A 17,926-nucleotide genomic window follows, 5' to 3' on the forward strand; every position below is an offset into this window, starting at 1 on the left:
ATATTTGGCTGAGCTCAGTGGTTCTTACAATTCCAAAAGAAATATATTGTAGCATTCTATCCACCCTTCCTATTTTTGATGCCTACTTTAATTGGAACTATTATAGTTGCTTTCTACTCTAGTGGATATAAGGTTTCCTATTTTAATTTAGGCCAGCAAAGCTCAGCACCAGACATAACTCCATGTTTTTTAAGCACCCAGGGTTTAACCATGGCTTGGGAAGTATGAGATGAACACTTGCAAGATTTATATCATGACAATTTATCCATTTATAATTTTACTAAGTGTGATCTCAGTAACTAGGGTTGCCCTACTCTACTTTCCATGTCAACCTCCTGAAAAGGATCCAAAGAGTACATGGACTGAACAAAAATTCTGAGAAACTCTTTAAATAATGGATAGTATATTTTTTGTTCAGCTGTAGACCAATTTGATTTTGAGTAATCTCTAGTAAATCCCAAGAACAAGTACAGCCTCTTTGATATTATATTATACTAGGACGATTTTTTCAACTAGCCCAACATTGATTAATTTTGAGCTCCAATTTTCAGATGCAGTACAAGGTAATTTTCATGACCTCTTCATCTCAACCATAACATTCAATTGAACACTTTGCATCTCATGCAATGCAGCTGTGATTTTAACAAATATAATATATTCAGGATTTTGTACATACATTTGATGAGATTTTTTTTTATCAAACTAAGTGGTACCTTTGGAACCTTTGATACAAATGTAGAGTTGTTTAGACTATTGTCAAGGTGCTTTCATATAGCGAATCCTCAAGAGAAGATTTTAAAGCAAACTGTCCATAGAGCGTTTGGATCACATTATAGAGGAATTGTTCAAGCAAATTGGGTTCACATCTGCCTTTACTTCAGAAAATGTTCACGTCATCAAGGGCCATGAAAGGGTTTTCCATAGTGATGTACCTCAAATATGTTGAGTATATATGTAAAAATTTCATTAATATGAAAATAATTTGGGTTGAGATTGGAGTGCATTGGCAAGAACACAGAACAATGTTAGAAGACAGACACACAAACATAGCTAGTGACCAAACCAAATACATAAATTGATGAGAATCTACAAGTGGAATGGATAAACTACATAACAATATGAGACAGCAAAAAAAACATAAAGATGTACAAAAAGGGAATGAGAATCAACAGCACCAATAAGTGTTGAAATTCAAAATGGAAGAGAGAATTATATCCTCGATAATTACTTGTGACTGTTTATTTGTATGTTTTTCCATTTAGCCATTACTTCATTCATCAGGTCATCGAGCAATTATAGAAAAAAATATACACAAAAGACAAGAGACGCAAAAGATTAGGCCAGAGGCTAGGGGAAAACCCATCAATCCTATTAAGAAATCTATAGGGCAATGATTAGAGTGATTTCTCTTTCTTTGATAACTACTTGTGATGTCTTTTTACTTATCTTATTAGCTTCTCTTATTATTATTATGTTTGTGTATCATCAAACAACTACCAAAAACAAGAAGAACAAGAACACAGAATATAAGCTGCAAGACAGGGCCAAAACCTCTCCTCTTGAGAGGAAAACCCACAATTCCCTTCTCTTCCTTATAGATTCTTCAATTGGCGAAATCCAAGACCTCTAGACCAAGATCAATACCCTCCAAGACCAAGTCCAGCCTTTCCAGATAATGTGCTTTCCTTGTCCAAGTCAAACCCAGTCAAATCTCTTCCTGTAGCACAACTTTGACCTCTAGTTGCAGAATTTCGGCCTCCACTGCAGACCTGAAATTTTCAGCCCTCTTGCTATTGTTCTTGCCACACGTGTGAGCCTCGTTTAACCTCCCAAGGCTTCCTCAGCCCTTTGCTTGGCTTTCTCTCACCTCTGGAGCTTAAGAATGGCTTCTTGTGACCTTCACTTGACCTTCTTGCCTTCCTTCTTCAAGATCGAACTTGTGGACGAAATTCCTATATCTATTGCAGAAACCCTAGCCTTCCTTCACACGTGTGAGAGAAAAATAGCCCAAAACCAAGTCTTCTTCATCCTCTTCCTTCTTCGTTGCCTTCTTCTTCCTCCTCTTGAATGAGTAAGAGATCAATGTCCTCTAAGGAGGTCGAGTTTCCTCCTGTATATAAGCTTCTCAAATGAGGATATGGCTCCTCAAATTAGACCGACTTGCCAGCTGCCAGGCCGACTTGATCTTGGAGGGTATTTTGACACTTTTAAGGACAAAAATAATTTTATTTACAAGTTACAATGTGCCTGAAGGGGTCTTCAGTTTATGACAATGACTCTTTTGACTTCTTGACCTAGGACAAACCCTAGAAGCACTCAATGGGTGCTTGACCTATAAAATAAAATACATTGAGCATGAAATCCATGCTCCAAAAGTATAAATAATAATTTTCTTTTATTTTACAATTTACAAGAATCAAAAGTACGTTTCATATTTATGAAGACCGAACCTAGTTACACATTTTTCAACACTCCCTCTTACCTAGGGAGGTATTCATAAATGGTACATGGACATTCTCAATCTAATGAGATCTCATAAGAAGAGTCGGATTGGTAACCCATCTGTTTAGCATCATATCAACCAGCATTGTCATATAGCAAGGCCTTGACTAACATCTCTATCTCTCCACAAGATCATAGCACAATGCTAGTGAGACCAATGATTTATAGACACCATTATCATTGTCTCTCAAGGTACATACCCCACCCAGGTGTTCATAGAGTATGACCTTCCTTGGAATATTCTTATCTTGGATAGCTAATCCTCAAAGAATATCGATCCATGACTACTCTTATCTTGGATGCCCTACCTCATCCTCAAAGAGTATCGGATGTCATATGCTTACTCAATCCTCCATTCTGTCTTCCCAAGTGAAGACAAGAATGATGTGCCTATCTGTCCCTCTCAACTAGGGAGGATACATCAACCAAACTAAGCTTGTCTCTCAAATACACAAGCTTCTTATTAGGAAGAGATTTTGTCAATATGTCAGTTTCCTGCTCATCAATTAAGATACATTGTAGCTGCAATACACCATCTTACACTAGCTTCTGAATGTAGTGATACTTGTTGTTAATATGCTTTGTCTTTCCATGAAACATTGGGTCTTCAGACAATCAAATCATAGTTTTTAAAACCGGAACCGGTGACCGGACCGGTCCACCTAATGAACCGGTTTACCGACCGGAACCGGTCTAACCGGGACTGGTTTGGTCTAAACGAACCGGTTTTAGAAAAATACATTAAATAATTATTTTTTAATGAAAAAAACTATTTTTAAGATTTAAAACCATGATTCCAAGCCAATAGAGACAAAATATGCAAAGATTGCTCATTGATATACCATGTAAAGCCTTAAAGGTGAATATATCAAAATGGCACCGAGTGCAATACATATCATCGACAAAATACATAAGCAATGAGGCTCTAAATGGCCACTAGAGTGCAAAAATAAAGCCTACAAACTATGGGGCCAGTGGCCTACTACAAGACTTCAGTCTAGACTCTACATATATGATAATAGTAATACTATAATAGTGATCAACATTATCACTTGAAGTTGAAACTTCTCATGAGTCTCAGTCATCATGATCAAACTCAGTTGGTTGAGTCTCGACTCCCAAACTGTGTAGCCACAAACTTCTCTATTGGTTCAGTGACTTGAGTCTCAAACTTCTGAAGGTATTTTGCCCTAATATGCCCTATTATTTCATTTGGTGCTCCACATGGCTTTACATGGCCTCCTATCCCAGCCAAGTGTTGCTTAAACCTGTTAATACCCCCTCCTTGAATGGATTTTTGGCAATATTTGCAGATCATTTTGCCATCAATCATATCACAATGAGCCCATGCAGTATCTTCGGCTTTTGGAGGCATGATGACTCCCTGGATGGTAGATCATAGAAGTGAGAAGTTTATAACACAAAAAAAAAAATCATGGACAGCAGACTCAAATGAGGAATTATCAAGTGCAAATCCTTACCTGGAAATGCAAACTAGCTCCCTTAGCCTCCTCTTGAAAATGGCAACTCCACTGACAGCTACACACTATCTCCAAAATAGCTCCAACTCCAACTCCAAGATGACTACTTCAGCAAAAACTCCACACTCTCCAAGCTCACAAACAAACTCACAAACACTCACAAACACTCCAAATCAGTTGTGTGAGACAAATGAGAGTGAGAGGGGTCTCTTATAGCTTGGAGAGGGTGTTTTTGGAGGGAAAATACCTTTACCTCCCCCCCAAAACCCCTAAACCACAAACCAGCCACGCCTTTTTCCAACATTCGATGGGCATGCCATAAATCGGCCGGTTTAGGACGGAACCGGCCGATTTGATACAAACCGGCCGGTTCCGTCCTAAACCGGCCGGTTTTTACCGGTTAGGTCAAAAAATCAGGCAAGTGATGGGTTAAACCGGGTTTTTAGGCTGGTTCCGACCGGCCAGCTAGCTAACCGGCCGGTTTGACCGGTTACCGGTTTTTCTGAGCGGTTTTTAAAACTATGAATCAAATACAACTGGTGTTATCACAATGTATCACAGTAGGGTCCATAGGTCCTTCAAATAGGTCAGATAGCAGCTTCCTCAACCAGACCCCTTCTCTGCGTACTTCACAGACTGCAATATACTCTGCCTCAGCACTACTCAAAGCAACTGTATCTTGCTTTCTGCTCATCCATGAGATCATGAGGGATCCCAAACTAAAACATCCTCCTATAGTGCTCCTTCCATCTTGCTCACTGCTTCCCCCGTCAGAATTTGTATATCCAATTAGGTGGACATCATTCCTCCTATCGTATTTCAAGAAGTAATGGATGGTTCCTTGCAAATATCTCAGAATATGTTTTGTTGCTATCCAGTGATCATGTTTCGGCTCCACTTGGAACTGACTGAGAATATTTACTGCAAAGCATTGTTAGACAATCTAGGTAAAAGTAGTGTAAAGTGATTCTCTGTTGCTTGATAACAATTTGTGATGTATTTTTACAATTTATCTTCTTCTTCTTATTAATGTGTGTGTGTCATCAAACTACTACCAAAACAAAATAACAAGAACACAAAATTTGGCTCTTTGCCAGGGACAAACCCTCTCCACTCTTGAGAGAAAAAACCTTTTTAATATTTCTCTTATTGAAGCTTCTCATTTGAACAACTGCCAAACCCTAGACCCTTGACTAGGATATCCTCCAAGCATAAGTCAAATCCTTCCTCTTTCTGCACTGTCACTTCCGGCACATCTTCCGGCACTTTGTCTTCCAGCACTTCGCCTTCCAATTTGAGTCTTTTTCACCTTAGAGAGATGGACTCCTTCATTAGGCTTGTGAGTCCTTGGAGGCTTGATCTCTTCACCCAAACTAAAGATTGTTGGTTTGTTGTCATACCCTTGTTGCACCTCACACGTGTGGTTGTTTCTAGCCCTAGAAACAGTCTTCTTCTTTCTCGGCTTCCTTTGTTTGTGAGGGTTTCTCCTTTGCTCTAGAGGGAGGTCTTGTAGACCTTAAATTGCACCCCAACCAGTGATTATACTTGACCTGAAGTCTGACTACAATTAGGGCTGCAGAGTGGCCTTCTTCCTTCGCACGTGTGGCTATGTTTGCTACAGAAATTGCTTCCTTCACTTCGTTGTCTTGCCTCCTTATCTCGTTGTCCTTGTTTACCCTTTTCTTGCCTTGTTCTTCGTTCCTTTTAGTCCTCCTCTTCTATGCAGATTTCAGAGTGAGATGGTGTGCCAAATGAGGAGTGGACAACCTCTATAAATAGAGGTTTGTCCCTCCTCCTTTAGGTCGACTTGACAGTTGCATTATATTTCAACATTTATTTATCGTTTTTGCTACTTGTAGACTTCGTTGGTGCTAGGAGAAGATTTGACTATGCTTGGAGTTTATTCCCTTGACTTTGTACATTAACATACATGATGTAACATGCCCTTAAAGGGTCTTATCATAATTACATTTTGACCTTGACTCTCTAGAAGCACTTCAAAATGTGCTTGACCTATTTTCAATGAGCAAGAAACTAATTGACAAATAATATCAAAATCAATTCTCTTTTCTTGAATAAGTACAAATATCAAAATTTCTTTTATGAAGACCAAACCTAGTTATATTTTCTCCAACACTCCCTCTTAACTAGGGAGGTATTCATACAACATTACAAGGTGTTTGGCAATTTTCAATATTGAAGAATTCACATAAGAGAAACCGGTGATCCAGGTGGATTTTGGTGGCCACCCACCTATCCCACTTGGACCCCCACACTGTTTCTTTTAGTTTTTCAGTTTTTCAGTTTTCTTTGATGTACCAATTTACCCAAACGGGGCCCACATTTTGGTGTTTCATCTCCTAGGGTTAGGTTTTTGGATGTTAGGGTTTTCCATTGTTTCTCAACAAGGATATCAAAGCAGAACCCAAAGAGAAACATCACCCAAAAGTGCTCTTGCGATCCACCACACTACCTGCCCAATCAGCATCAAAATAACCATGCAGCCTCACATCTTCGGTTGTGTCTCTTATTCCATGAGTGATTGTGCCCCGAAGATAGCTCAGAAGATTCTTGGCACCAATCCAATGTGAGTGATGATGCTCAACCATATATTGGCTCAACATGTTAACTGCAAAACATATATCTGGACAGGAGTTCACCAAGAACATCAATGCTCCTATGAGTTGACAATACTTAGAGGCATCTCCTAATTTAGGTCCGCACTAACACATAACTTCTTAAAGTTAAGCTCAATCGGGGTAGTCACAGGCTTGCAATCCACCATCCCAAATTCGAAATCCAACTCCATCTTACGTTTGTGAATGAGAGGGTTTGCACCTATCAAAAAGAGTTCGTCCACATAAAGTACTAGTATGAGAGGTCTATCATCCACAACCTTAAAGAAAAGGTTTGGATTGACTTCACTCCTAGTGAATCTCAGCTCCATCAGACAATTGTCAATCCTCTCACACCAAGCCGGGGGTGATTGCTTCGAACCATAGCGAGATTTCTTCAACCTATATACATGAGATTCCCAGTCATGAACCTCAAACCCCTCGGGTTGTTCCACATCTATGGTCTTGCTATAACTGGAGGGGAATGGTCCCCTTGTAAGTTTTCCCTCGGTACATCCCGGACATATACCTTCATGCTCTTCTTTGAATTCAGGCATCCATGTCACCTCAGGTGGGGCCTTATAATGAAGATGGGCAAACCTCCGGTGCCATAGTTCAGATTGTAGAGATGTGTTGCAAGACATGGCCCCCAATGGACTTCCTGCAACTTGATACAACGTGCCAACCCTGAACCCAAGAGTAAAAGCATCTTTAAAAAAAAAAAATCCAAACACGTACCTTTCCATCAATGAATGCCACATTGTAACCTTTGTCTTCCATTGCCGAAATGGACACCAAGTCCTTCTTGAGATCAGGTACATAAAGAACTTCTTGTAAATGAATCGTGTTACCCTGATTCAATTGAAGAGTAACATTCCCTACACCCTTTACGAGATAGGTGGCATCGTCTCCAAGAATAATCTCCAAGTTTGTTTCCTTCTCTATCAGATTAGAGAGCGCTTCCTTGTATCCAGTGAAGTGCCTTGAAGCACCACTGTCAATAAGCCAATTTCCCAAAGTGTCCGAAGGAGAGGTAGTGGAGAGGGTCGATATAAGATAATACTCCTTTTTCTTTTCAGAAACAGCATTTGATTCTTCATACCTGGAGTTCCTTGCTTTCTTAGAGGGTCGACCATTTCCTTGATGTCCTGCATTCCTTTTTCCTTTGCCATTGTACATGTCATTCCTTCGATCATTGTTATTGAAGTTGCCCCTGAAATGATTGTGATCATCATCATGTGATGCGTCCCTTCTATTTGGACACTTCCTCGCATAGTGGCCAAACTTATTGCAAACAAAGCACCTGCCCTTCCTTCCACCCTTAGATCCAGACTTTCCATTGAGGTGACCTTTAGACCCTGCAATATTTCTCCTTTTGGCATGAGCAAAGAAAGCAGGGGGTTGCTTCTATTAGAAGGCATTTCTTGCTCCACCATTCTTGTTTCTTCTTGAGTACATCTAGCCATCAATTCCTCAAACATTGGAATTTGATCATTATTGAGAATAGTGGTTCTAAATATATACCACTCGGATGGGAGCCCTCCAAGGGTAGTGATAGTAAGTTCCCTGTCAGGAATGACTTCTCCAATCGATAGAAGATCATTCTTGATCTCATTGATCCTCAAGAAGTAGGATTGAATATCCTCATCCTTGCCCTTCTTAATATCCTTCAACTTATTTTTTAGGAACAAGATTTGATTTGCATCACTAACCTTGAACATGCTTACCAATCTGTCGTAGAGATGTAGGCCACTGGATGCTTGTCAATGGAATCTCTGATAATCTTCTTCGCTTTGACTTCACCCTTGGTGTACTTATTCTTTGTAGAAATTGGTGCATTTGATGGAGGCTCAGGGATTTTACCCCTCACACAGTCCAACACTTTTGTTCTTCCAATGTCAGATCAAGAGACATCTTCCATCCGTGATAGTCAGACTTTTCACAGAGCTTATCTTCAACCGGGAAGTGTGATGAGGAGCCAATTGAGCCTTTGACCTTGTCCAACTGTCTTCGGAGATTGGTCTTTCACTCTCGCTTGGGCTTTGTCTTCACCTCACCTCTGATACCATGTTAAATTTTGGTATGTTCTATGATTAAGAGCAATTTACTTAAATTTTTCTTAGTAGCCCAATATCGATATCCATATTAGCAATCAGATCAGCATGAAAGTAAAATACAGATAGAACATAAACATAAACAGTAGAAGACAAACCAAGACAAGAGGACACAAGATGTGGCACTAGCCAGGGACAAACCCCAATGTGGGGAAACCCTTGATCAATTATTCTTATAATCTTCAGTAGTTCAATAGAGAGAGAGATAGTACAAATATACAAAACTGATATTTTATGACAGCAGTAGTAAAGCCTTGACCTGAGAAGGCAAAGCAGGTCAGAATCTTCCTCAGAAGATCATTCTTATGGCACCAACAAGATGTTCATTAAACTGAGCCAAACATGGTCAAACCTTGACCCAATATATCTCCCAGAACGTTGTTGCCTTCTTGCTACACTAGATGTCACTGCTCCAGAACTTAGGTCATCAACCTTCATCCCTCATCCTCCACATAGTCGACAATAGTTTTGTTGTTGTCATCATGATGACTGGTTAGGGCACCAAATACTACTGTAACAGTTCTCCAACAATCATCAAAACAGCGTTTAATCTCTGTGGTATTACCTCACAGGACAATTCCTTGGTTATCCTGTTGATCTGGGCATATATAAGCCCTCAAACACCCCTACGCAATCCTTGACTGTGGTATTATGGCTTGCAGCCTAACACACAGTCTTCTTGCAGCTTCCAGGCAGCATAAACCTTATTCCTTGTCCCTCCAACGATACCCCAATAGATATGTTCCTAAGCTCCTCTAACTTGGCCCTCCTACAAGAAGAAAACAGCTTCACGCAGTCACAAAAGGATACCCAAACAGTCCCAGTCCCTTAACCCATGCCTCTGTCATGTTGTCAATAGGATTATTCTAGTTGTGTTAGGGCTCCTTTTGTTGCGGCTTAGGGTCTCTCCTTGGTTGCGTATTAGGGCTCCTCAGGTCTGCTACTAAGTCTTCTTTTGTTGCGGCTTAGAGTCTTTCCTTAGCTGCGTATTAGGCCTCTATTGACTGCAACTTTAGGCCTCTATTCACTGCAACTTTAGGCCTCTCTTGACCGCGTCATTAGGCCTCTCTTGATTGCGTCTTAGGCCTCTCTCTTGCTGTAAATTAGGGCTCCTTTGACTGCAGCCAAATCTCCCTTGAACTATGGCTCAGGCTTCTTAGATGACTCTAGCTAGTGCTTCTTTGTGACCTTTCTTTCCACTACGTGAGAGGACAAACCCAAACGAGTGGAGAGAGAGATCACGCGATGTGTGTCTCAAATGACTTGAAGCATCCTCTATTTAAATGCAACGTTGAGGTTGAGCTGGGGGTAATTTGGTTGCTGGCCGACCTTGACAAATTGTCAATAATACAAATAAATTCATATCTTTGATCACTTGGTGTGTTTCCAACTGACCCTCAAGCCCCCTCTTATACTTTTCCTGCTGACGAATCAACGGCCGAGATTAAGTCCCTAATCAACGGCTAAGATTAGAACTGGCTTGATCCTCGTCTCTTAGAACTTTCTCACCCATATTTTATTAATGCACATTAATATTTTAATTTTCCTAAGTTTAGACTTAGGAACCCCATTAAAAATATTAATTATTTTAATAACTCCTCACCCGAGTGGAATTTCTCTAAACTATTTCTGGGTCTTGGAGATCTCATGTGCCTTAGCCTCTCCACCAATTTTCAAGGCTAGAGCACATCTGATGCTACCCAAAATCAATAGATAGTGCTTGAGATTGCTCTTGTGAAGGTTTGGAGATTGAGCCCTTGACATATTCAATAACTTCATTTTTCATGAGAATTAAATCTATCCTCTTCTCCCATGCAAGGTAGTTCGATGTCCCAACAAATTTATTGTTCTCCTTGCAGAAAGAAGTCATTTGGTTTGTAGATTGAGACATAAAATATAAAGTACTTACTTTTCAAATGAAGATGTCTCCTTGATAGTGTCTTCCATTAGATGCTTCCTTGATGATGTCTTCCTTCTTCAAGAATGACAATACTTCTTCAATATAAGGAGAGATATTCTTCTTCTTGCAAAGATGTTGGAGATATGCTCCTTCACTATGAGGGAGATCACTTCAATTTCTTTAGATGATGATGAATTTCTCTTCTTGCTTCCTTTAGTTGATAATGCAGAATGTGGAGGCTTTTAAGAATACTTCAAGTGTGTAGAGTCCTTGAGCGGATGTAGGGTCCTTGCGGTCATCTTCTTCTTCCAAGAGTTCTTCCTTCAAGATGATAGAGACTTTTGTGATGTGTTAACTAGTCCTCCTTGATGCTCGTAGTTCTCCTTGATGATTTGATTTCCTTGATTCTATTCTTAAGTTCGGCCCTATGTATCCCTCTTTAAATGAATGATCTTCAAGCTACCTCTTCTTGTCACCTTAGCCCTATACCATGTTGAGAAATCTAGGGCAGCTAGATAAGGGTGATTTCTCTTTACTTTTGATAACTACTTGTGATGTTCTTAACTTCAATTTGATATACTTGTAGTTAGCTTCTTCTTTACTTGATTATTATAGTGTTCTTATCATCAAACAGCTACCAAACTATGAAGATCAATAGAACAAGAGTTCACAAAATATAGGTTGCTAAGTAGGGCCAAAACCTCTCCTTTGAGAGGAAAACCCACAAGAATTCTTATCTTCTTATAGAATCTTCAAATGACGAATTCCAAGACCTAAGACCCAAGACAAAGACTCCTCCAAGACCAAGTCAACTTCTCCTTTGATGAACTGTCTCTTCCATAAAGTCAACTCAAGTCAAACTACTTGAAAACTTCAGATTTCGGCCTCACTTCAACATTTTGGCTATTGCTTCAAGTCTACAATTTTCGGCCTCTACTGCAGAAACCGTAACTTGCACGTGCAGGAAAAGATGGTGAAATTAACCTTCTCTCCCCTTTGCTTGGATTGCTTCTTCCTCGTTAAAAATTCGGCTTGCAAACTTGATCTTCTTGACTCCAAAATTCAGCTTCTTAAGGTGGTTGCAAATTTATCTTTGCTGCAACAGAAAATGCCCTAATTCTTTCGCACATGTGAGCGGAAGTTGTCCAAAACAGTCTTCAAAAATTTTGCTTTTTCTTCCTTTATCTTTCTTCTTCTTTGCTAACCCTTTTTGTCTCTTTATTGTCCTTGATGGAACTTCTTGGATGTGTTTCAAATGAGATCGAGTACCTCTTATATATAGGCTTCTTGTGAGGGTTGAATAGCCCTAATGAGGCCGACTTGTCTTCTTGCAGGCCGACTTGGTCTTCGAGAGAGACTTTTGACCATTTGACTCGTAATAATTTATTTTTACATGATACAAAATTCCCAATAGGGTCTTTTACATATGATAATGACTTCATTGAGTCCTAGACTCTATGAGAAAGCTCTAAAAGCACACAATGGGTGCTTAACCTATAATAAATGACCTTGATCATGAAACCCATGCTATAAAAATAATAATAATAATTTTTCTTTTCTCTTTTACATTAAATACATAAAATCAAGATTGCATTAGACATTATGAAGACCGAACCTAGTTACATATTTCAACAAACATATCATTAAGAGAAAGAGAGAGTTACGAAGTGCCATGTGAGTCATCAAGGAGAGAGGTGCGAAGTAATTGAGGTGATGAAGGTAAGGTGACTTGTAATTCATTTTAATAATAATATCATAGTATCATAAAGGATAATAATAATAACATTAATAATATTGATGATTAAGTTGAGATTGAACTATTAGGATTGATTAATGATAAGTTAAGTGATTTTTCTTCAACTATACTTGATTATCAATTGATGCAAGGTGATTTACTATTTTTGGAAAGTCATACTTTAGCTGCTAAACATGACTTTCTGCTTTTAGATAGTCACCCCAAAATTGCCAAAAATGAGATTTTATTTAAGGAAATACATCCTTGAATGAGATTTTATTTAAGGAAATACATCCTTGAGCTACCAATTTTCAGCAAAGATAACTGCATATGAAGACTAGATCAAGAAATGAAATGGATAAAATGCATGTCAAACAGTATCATTAGGGTTTTTGCTACAGCTAGTAGAATTTTGCAGTGCATGGATGACAAGTCTTGATGATTATGAAGGAACTAGGGTTTGCAATTCTTGAGTAGCCGGCCTTAAAATCTTTGGCATTTAGGGTTTATAAACCCTAGCATAGTTTGGACTAAAAGAAACCCTAGAAACAAAACCCTATCTAATCATGTTCATTGTTAAAGATAGATCTAACCCTTGATGTTTAATGTGAGAACAAGGTTGGTGAACAAGTCCAAGATTAAGAGGGAGCTAATCCTTCTCAAAAGATAAGTAATTTATATCTCCTTGTTTATTATCTTTGTGCCTTATCCTTCTTGTTCTTTCATGTTCTTCTAATAAAGGTTGCAGGTCAAGAAAAGATTTATCTAAAGCTCACCTAACAAAAGGAAGAAGTGAAAGAACGTGGCAAAGCATGAAGATGAAGAAGAAGAGAACAGTTTGAAGTTTGCATCAAGAAATTTGATTAAAGGGCAAGAAGTTCACTTACCTCAAATGTAATGAGGGAATTGTAAAGACCCTGATGGATATGATATTAATTGAAGCTTGTAGTGGATTGGTTCAATTCCAAGAACACATTGATTGATGATTGAAATTTGAAGAGCATGAAGTAGAACTCTATTGCAATATGAAGATAGACCATGCAAAGGAATGTTGACCTCAGAGGGAGCAAGTAGCAGAATTTGACATGAAGAATCCCACACCTTGACTAGAGGCTATTGTGATTTGGCAACTCTAATAATCATGTAATATGGTTTGGCTCCTTGGAAGGACATATTGTTGAAGTATGCGAAGAGGCTGGAAAGATAGCAGCTGAGATAACTTGTTTGATGATATTGTACAAGCAGTTGTTTGATTTGATTTGAAAGCACATGGATTGTGTGGACAGTACTATTGATGGCATGGAAGAGCATGAGGGTAGAATTGATATTTGGAAAGTTGACATGACTTATTGAAGAATATGAGGCAGAACTTTGTTATGAAGGAAGAAGACATGTGCTAGCAGCTGTGAGGAAGTTTGGCTCCTTGAAGATGATAGATAAACCATTTGATGACAAAGTTGCATGAAGATTGTCAAGATCTAGAAAGGTCGAAGTTCAATATGATGTGAAGTTATTAGGAGCCAAGAAACCCTACAAGCTACTACTAAGATCTCCACGGAAGAACAAGTAGCTGATGAACAAGACAAGCTGAAGCCTGTGGTTATGTCTCCCTAGTTGAGAGGGAGTAACGATCTCCTCCCTGGTTGAGAGGGAGTGATGGTGGACACCATATTCTTCATGTGTCATGCACTAGACTAGGACTAACAGTGGTAAGTCTAGTGAAGGCACTAGTAGGAAGAATGGAGGATTCGATAAGCATCTAGGATTGATACTCCTTGAGAATTGGGAATCCAAGATAGGAGTAGTCCTGTAGAACAATACTCTTTGAGGATAGGGCAGGGTATCCAAGATAAGAGTAGTCGAAGAGGGCGATATTCTTTGAGGAATGGGAATCCAAGATAAGAATAGTCTTGTATGAGCATACCTGGTGAACATCTGAATGGGGTATGTGCCTTGAGAGGTAGTAGTGGTGTCCAAATGTATGCCTCCCAGCATTGTGCTCTAATCTAGTCGAGTTAAAGCTTGTCAGTCAAGGCCTTGCTATTTTGTAATTGACAATGCTAGTTATGATGTTGATGTTTGATGATGTTTATCAATCCAAACTCTTCTTATGAGAATATTTCAATTTGAGAGTATCCTTGTGTCCCATTGTAATTTGAATACCACCCTAGTTAAGAGGGAGCGTTGAAAAGCGTAACTAGGTTCAATCTCGATAATTTTACTTGTATCATTTTGTATCTTATGTAAAAATAAGAAAAAGAATAAAAAGAATATTTTATTATTTTAGTTAAGCATGTTCTTCATGCTTCTAGATTTTATTGAGTCAAATAGTCAAAGTCCTATTTGGACTTCTTGTAAAGAAAAAGGACAAAGAATTGTTAAAATTGTAATTTGGATCAACTCACCTCAAGAAGCCAAGTCGACCCTCTTGGATGACAAGTCCCCTCACTCAAAAGATGTGTCTTTTTGCATATGAGAAGAACTATATATTGGCATACATCCTCCATCAAATGGCAAGAAAATTCGGTGCTTTCTGAAATGAGATCTGAGGTGAAAGGCATGCAAAGTTCAGAGGCTAAAGTTATGAAGAAGATGCAAGTTTCTTGAGGCTATATTTCGAAAGTAGATGTGAGGGATTGAGGTTATATTTTTGTGAAGTAATACAAGCTAAGATGAAGATTTGTTGACTGAAATTTGGAGGGCTTGACTTGGCTTCTTGGAGGTTGGATTCTTGTATCAGTCTTGGGTCTTGGATTTCTCCCTTTCATCTGATTCTATAAAATGAGAAGATTGGTTGGGTTTTCCCACTTGTGGGGTTTTGCCCTAGATTGGAGCCTATATCTTGTGTCCATTGTCTTTTTTTGATCTTCATGATTTATGTTGTGGTAATTGTTTGATGAAGAAAAACATAATAAAAATAATAAGAATTCAACATATATTCACAAGCAATTATCAAGTAAAGAGAAATCAACCTTAATCTACTACCCTATTGATTTCTCAACATGGTATCAGAGCTAAGGTTAATGGATGGCAGTTTGAGCCCTCTGTCTTAGCAAGGAAGAAACTTTGCACCCATCCACAATTTTCTCTAAATGCCTCAAACTTCCATTTTTCCAAGGGTTCGGTCAAAATATCAACTACCTACCAAACTGGGAATATGTTAGAGCTTCACTACAACATTTTGCACCCTATCTCATTTGAAGTGATATATTATCTCTATATGCTTGGACCTATCATGAAACACTTCTCGAAGAGTTTGATGCAACTTTGATTATCAAAGAAAATGATTGTAGGCTTTGACTCTTAATCAAATAACTTGCCAAGCCAAATGGCCTCACAACTAGCAATACTAGTTACCATCTAAGTCATCGGATTCGCTACCCGCCCCCACATCTCACAAATCCATCGTGTCAAACACGATTCTTAAGGGACACGTGTCTGATTCGAAGCTAGAGGTGTCACAAAATTTGGATTCATGCCCTACAAGAATCTGATTTGTGCCCACAAAGAATCGCAATTTTCAGACACATGTCTACCAAAAAGCGACCCGCAAGCTTGATAAAAGTCGGTATTGGGCCGCTTTTCCTCATTTGCAATCATTGTTTGGTAGTTGAAGGATTGTGGGGCCAACCAACAAAGCAGATACGCATGTTTTGGAGTTGATTCAAGCTACTTGGATCTTAATGACCCAATGATAGAGCCTATCACTTCTGATGATGGTGATACTCTTGAGAGGTCATCCTCCACACCAGCAGATGCAAAGATTACATTGGATATAGAGGGGGAGGATGCAAAAGAGAGCAGTGGTGGTACTGATGCTAATTTTGATTTTGATGAGCTATAGGCATAGCCTATAGCCTGTTGGCAATAGCCTATGAGATTCTACCTTCCTATTCCACAGTTGGGGGTTCTAGTGTCTACCTTGTTTTGTATTTGCTATTTTCCATTGGCATTCCTAATCAAGAGTCCTTAGGGCTCAGTACTTACGTAATACATTTTGATTTTGATGACTTTAATGAGAAAACTGGAATTTATGGTTAATTTCTAGTTGTAAACTTGTACCATTGATGAATCATGATTGAATTTGTTACTTGTATCATCATGAGAATTTGTGTAATATCATAATATGATGTATCTATTAATTTTTTTAATATATATAGTATATAATGTGTCCTATGTGTCTTGTTTTGGGGGGTCTCCATGTCCCGTGTCAGACTCTCGTATTTTTGTGTCTTGTGTGTCCCGTTTTCCCATGTCAAGTGACTTAGGCTACCATGTATTATGCTTCTACTCAACTAAGTGCCATGGAAGTTTACTTCTTGTTGAACCACGATATTATCACTAATCCTAAGCTAAAGCAGCACCCTAAGGTGCTCTTCCTATCTGTTGCACTGGCTACCCACTCTAAGTGTTAATAACCTTGCAACTTCACTTCACCATCTCCAAAATATATCAAACCATACTCCACTATGCCCCTCAAATACCTGACCACAAACTTTGCTACTAACCAATGCTCCTACCTTGGCTCCACCATGAATTGACTCAAGGTGTTCATTGCAAAACATATAGTGTTGACAAAATACATCAAGGAACCTATCAGCTTCCTGCAGTAACATTGTTTTACAAAATTGGAAAAATTGTAAATAGTTACTAAAAACTTATTTTCATTTTAAACTTTATTATATAGTTTATAAAGTTTCAATTTTTAGTTTTAATAAAGTGCAAATGCCATAAACATCACGCACCTTCCAAGAGGCATTGAGCCATCCAATTGGAATCGACGGCGAAAAAGCAATTTCAAGGCCCCCCGACCTCCCGAACTTTAACTAGGGCAGGGGGTGTCTGAATTTTGATGGTAGCAGTATACTGCTTACGATATGTGGTAGATGATATAGTATATTTCCCTGCCCCTGCCCCAAATTCCGCCCTCTTAACATAATGGTGGGACCCATGCAACGTCACTATACCGGTAAAATCATAGGTAGAAGTGATCTTTAAACAACTAGGGAATATTCTTCATGATGACCATGTGGAGATTAGTTGCTTGCTAAATAGAATCCCTTGCAATGGAGGAGTGCTTGGCATTTCAAAGAAGGGTGTTGAGACCTAAACATCATGGGGTGGCTTGGGTGTTTGCATGGAGGCATGAAGTTGATGTGGGGATGCTTGGGTTACAATAGTGTTCATGTAGGTGTAGTGGACCCAATGGAACACATGGCTTAGGAGAAATGTTGGAGTCCTTGGGATCTTGTATGAGGAGCATTGGAGTCCTTAGAGGCATGTAGGTACTAGGAAGAGCATTAGATAGTTTTCATTGATCGTCATTGCATTGGAACCTTGTTTGTGGCAAGAACACCTGGAGCTTGACATTTTTACACTTGGAGTGTGGCACTTCAGATGTGTGGGCCTACTTGTGTTTTGTAGGTTGCTTGAAGCATTTAGGCTTATTTTTGTATCGTTGGCCTCCCTTACCCTCATATATAGAGAGAAAGGAGAGAGTCTTTGATAAGCATCTCAATCATCTTGTGTTAGAGATGTGAGGTTAGTTCACAAGTCTTTCTCTCTATTTGTACTTCTTT

At 39.0% G+C, this 17,926-nt stretch overlaps 1 protein-coding gene across 1 annotated transcript in view; it reads right to left on the bottom strand.

Annotated features, from left to right (window-relative positions):
* LOC149169286 (HAD-superfamily hydrolase, subfamily IG, 5'-nucleotidase) overlaps positions 1-17,926 on the bottom strand; it is a 296,089-nt gene that overhangs the window by 973 nt on the left and 277,190 nt on the right. The window lies entirely within an intron of this gene.

Source organism: Pinus tabuliformis, chromosome 4_2, assembly GCF_031772625.1.
Source record: "Pinus tabuliformis cultivar Carrire ecotype Pingquan chromosome 4_2, CPIR1, whole genome shotgun sequence".
NCBI lineage: Eukaryota > Viridiplantae > Streptophyta > Pinopsida > Pinales > Pinaceae > Pinus > Pinus tabuliformis.